This window comes from Anopheles moucheti (assembly GCF_943734755.1).
Source record: "Anopheles moucheti chromosome X unlocalized genomic scaffold, idAnoMoucSN_F20_07 X_unloc_14, whole genome shotgun sequence".
Taxonomy (NCBI): domain Eukaryota; kingdom Metazoa; phylum Arthropoda; class Insecta; order Diptera; family Culicidae; genus Anopheles; species Anopheles moucheti.
In genome coordinates this window covers 55,001-59,831 of record NW_026453520.1, presented here as the reverse complement: position 1 = coordinate 59,831, position 4,831 = coordinate 55,001, and positions in this window count along the sequence as shown.

Here is a 4,831-nt window from a genome sequence, read left to right as displayed (position 1 = left end):
TGGCGGGCCTGGTCCTTATTCCACTGCAGCTCCTGGTGGAATTTCTCTTGCGCCAGCTTAAATTCTTCGCGGGCCAGCTTCCGCTCCTCCCGGGCCATATCTTCGTTGGCCACGGTACGCTGTCGCAGCATCACCAGCTCTTGCTGCAGCTCTTTCACCATGGCCCGAAGCTGCTCGTTGGCGAGGGACATTTCCCCGAGCACCTTTCGCAGTTCGACCATGTCCGGGTTCACCGACTTTGAGGCCAACGCCGAGGCTCTGGTGAGAATGACCTTCGGCTCTACCGCCGAAAGGGATCGCCCCGGCCTTTCCTCTGTCGATTCCGACCGAGGACGCGATGTACGAGTTGTCGCCATTTTAGAGACCCAAGCAGGTCTTAGTGGTCAGGGGGGGTGTTTCCCTGCTTGCAAACGCCTTTCCGAATTTTTGCAGTCGTTCCCAGATTTTTCCCGGCAATTTCCCGCAAAAATCGGGAATTCGAGCAGTTTCGAGCTCGATAAAAACTGTCCGAATCGAGCAGATTCGAGCTGCCGATGACCCCCCACAGCTTCCCAGAATTTTCTGCGTCCTTTTTGGTTTCGAGCAGTTTTCGAGCAGAAACCGTCAATTTGAAAAATTGTCTGTTGGGGACTGCTCGCCTATCAATTTATGTCTGTTGGGTCGTCCCGGGTTGTCACAAAAATGTCAAAAATTATTTTCGCGATTTTCACTATTTTTATGCACGGATCGTATTAAATGCACTAAAACTAGCACAACAGTGCAAACCGCAGCAAAATCGGACCAAAACTCGCGAAGTTATTAACGTTTTTGTATATACAACAGTCACTTCCAGAACACGTGCCGCAGCGGTAGCACCATGCGCGTTTTTGCCGTCACTGTTTTTTCCCAATTCTGCACCGATTTTCTTCCGGTTTTCGGCTATTGGCCGATCGGGGACACAGAATCTATCATTTGCCACCTCATCCGGCCCGATTGGACCGGATTTTTGCGCAAACTCACAACACGCACACACTATTGTTGTTGTTGTTGTTCCAAATGTTTGCACAAATTTGCCACTCCGTATTTTACGCTAAATATCGCCGGCAAACACTGTTTATAAGTAAAAAAACACTTCACTGGCGTCTATTTATGCGTTTTAAACGCAAACCGCGTTGATTTTCACCAATTTAGCACGGTTTTATTGCCAAAATTGTTCCCCATACAAAATGTATGGGGCAATGTTTTTCACTTTTTTGGCCCACTAATGCACCGATTTTCGTCCGGTTTTCACTAAAGTCACTCTAAACACCCTCTTATAGACTGATTATGAACAAATTCGAGACTTTCCGAGGTAATTTAACGCCACAATTTTTAACTCACTCAGGAGCAAGATACACCACGTCCGAACAGCTCGACTGCTCGAATGTCACACAGGGATAACTGGCTTGTGGCCGCCAAGCGTTCATAGCGACGTGGCTTTTTGATCCTTCGATGTCGGCTCTTCCTATCATTGTGAAGCAAAATTCACCAAGCGTAGGATTGTTCACCCTTTCAAGGGAACGTGAGCTGGGTTTAGACCGTCGTGAGACAGGTTAGTTTTACCCTACTGGTGTGTGCTGTTTGCCGCTATCTTAACGGAATTCCTGTGCAGTACGAGAGGAACCACAGGTACGGACCACTGGCTCAATACTAGTTCGACCGGACTTTGGTATGACGCTACGTCCGCTGGATTATGCCTGAACGCCTCTAAGGTCGTATCCAATCCGAGCTGATAGCGCTTCTCAAACCCATTAGGTGATCGGAAGCTAGCGGGCTTAACAACCCTCCGAGATCCGTCGGTGCTGCCCCGCGCACACTGACGTCTCATCCCCGCTATAGCACTAGACTGAGCCGCAACGGGCGGGAGCACGCTGCACGTGGAAGTACCTTACCACAGGGAACCCTGGTGGCTGTGTTTCCGTCGACCGTGGATACAACTAGTTTCGACACCTTCGACCGCCCGCAAACGACGGGACTACAGGCTGGGAGCTGCGAGTTGTAGAGATGCGTTCGCATCGATCCTCTCAGGCGACCCATGCTTGCTGGTGCTCGCGTTCACTTTGGGAATGGAGTGTTCGCGAGAGTGATTGTTGTGTTGTGTGTGTACAGTTGGTGCTTGCGTGCACTCCCATAGTGGAGTGTTCGCGAGCTTAAAACGCTAAGTCCCGATTAATACTCTCCTCGCAACATTATGTGCGTGGCTCCACGCCAAGTGGGATTAGCGGTGCGAAACGCGATTGGTAAAGTCGATGGTGATGTGCGTACCAACAGGCGATTTGTTAAGTCAAATGCGAACTGTGGTGCAACAGGCAATGTGTGTTTATTATCAGGTGTTGTTGGAAGTCAATACGATTTGACTTTCAAAAATTTTTCTAAGTCCCGATTTTTTTTCTCGTCGAGTAACTACAATGCACTATTTCTATCGCAGCGGACTTGCGGTTCATGGCCTAAATGATCGCGAACGAACACGTATTCGCAAAAAAATTTTTGTATGAAAAAGTCACCACTCGGGTACCTCCATACAAAAGTACCAAGTTCGGGTCGAGTGGTCGATGGACGTCGAAGGTGAAAATTTTTCATCATCGAAAATTTTTTCCAAAGTTGAAGCAAATGGGCCCTAGAGTATGAAAAGTGAAACCACGGATCGATTTGAGAAATAAAAATTTTTGTATGAAAAAGTCACCACTCGGGTACCTCCATACAAAAGTACCAAGTTCGGGTCGAGTGGTCGATGGACGTCGAAGGTGAAAATTTTTCATCATCGAAAATTTTTTCCAAAGTTGAAGCAAATGGGCCCTAGAGTATGAAAAGTGAAACCACGGATCGATTTGAGAAATAAAAATTTTTTGTATGAGAAAGTCACCACTTGGGTACCTCCATACAAAAGTACCAAGTTCGGGTCGAGTGGTCGATGGACGTCGAAGGTGAAAATTTTTCATCATCGAAAATTTTTTCCAAAGTTGAAGCAAATGGGCCCTAGAGTATGAAAAGTGAAACCACGGATCGATTTGAGAAATAAAAATTTTTTGTATGGGAGGGCCCCTGCTAGAACATTTTTCCCAAGTGCGACCATTTTACCCAGTGAGTCAAAAAAAAAATTTTTTCACGGTGACTCAAAACTTCAATATTAGACTTCCCTGAGTATGAAAAGTGAAACGAAAATCATTTTTGAGAAGAAAAAATTTTTGTATGGGAGGGCCCCTGCTAGAACATTTTTCCCAAGTGCGTCGATTTTGGGTCGCCGACACAAGCTCGGGTCAAAAAAATTTTTTTTTCACGGTGACTCAAAACATCAATTTTAGACTCCCCTGAGTATGAAAAGTGAAACGAAAATCATTTTTGAGAAGAAAAAATTTTTGTATGGGAGGGCCCCTGCTAGAACATTTTTCCCAAGTGCGTCGATTTTGGGTCGCCGACACAAGCTCGGGTCAAAAAAATTTTTTTTTCACGGTGACTCAAAACATCAATTTTAGACTCCCCTGAGTATGAAAAGTGAAACAAAAATCATTTTTGAGAAGAAAAAATTTTTGTATGGGAGGGCCCTTGCTAGAACATTTTTCCCAAGTGCGTCGATTTTGGGTCGCCGACACAAGCTCGGGTCAAAAAAATTTTTTTTTCACGGTGACTCAAAACATCAATTTTAGACTCCCCTGAGTATGAAAAGTGAAACGAAAATCATTTTTGAGAAGAAAAAATTTTTGTATGGGAGGGCCCCTGCTAGAACATTTTTCCCAAGTGCGTCGATTTTGGGTCGCCGACACAAGCTCGGGTCAAAAAAATTTTTTTTTCTCGGTGACTCAAAACATCAATTTTAGACTCCCCTGAGTATGAAAAGTGAAACGAAAATCATTTTTGAGAAGAAAAAATTTTTGTATGGGAGGGCCCCTGCTAGAACATTTTTCCCAAGTGCGTCGATTTTGGGTCGCCGACACAAGCTCGGGTCAAAAAAATTTTTTTTTCTCGGTGACTCAAAACATCAATTTTAGACTCCCCTGAGTATGAAAAGTGAAACGAAAATCATTTTTGAGAAGAAAAAATTTTTGTATGGGAGGGCCCCTGCTAGAACATTTTTCCCAAGTGCGTCGATTTTGGGTCGCCGACACAAGCTCGGGTCAAAAAAATTTTTTTTTCACGGTGACTCAAAACATCAATTTTAGACTCCCCTGAGTATGAAAAGTGAAACGAAAATCATTTTTGAGAAGAAAAAATTTTTGTATGGGAGGGCCCCTGCTAGAACATATTTCCCAAGTGCGTCGATTTTGGGTCGCCGACACAAGCTCGGGTCAAAAAAATTTTTTTTTCTCGGTGACTCAAAACATCAATTTTAGACTCCCCTGAGTATGAAAAGTGAAACGAAAATCATTTTTGAGAAGAAAAAATTTTTGTATGGGAGGGCCCCTGCTAGAACATTTTTCCCAAGTGCGTCGATTTTGGGTCGCCGACACAAGCTCGGGTCAAAAAAATTTTTTTTTCACGGTGACTCAAAACATCAATTTTAGACTCCCCTGAGTATGAAAAGTGAAACGAAAATCATTTTTGAGAAGAAAAAAATTTGTATGGGAGGGCCCCTGCTAGAACATTTTTCCCAAGTAAATTCGATTTTACCCGGTGAGTCAAAAAATTTTGAAAAAAATATTTTGCCAAAATCGTGTTCATTGCCTATTATAAGGGACCAGGTCAGCTCACACGCATTTTTGGAGACCATATGGAAAGTGCGTCTGGGATTGCGGAAATTAAGTTTAGAGTGTTAAATGATGGTTTCGCAATCCCGAAAGGCTCAAAATCCACCCTAAGGTCCCCTGGGTGAAATGTG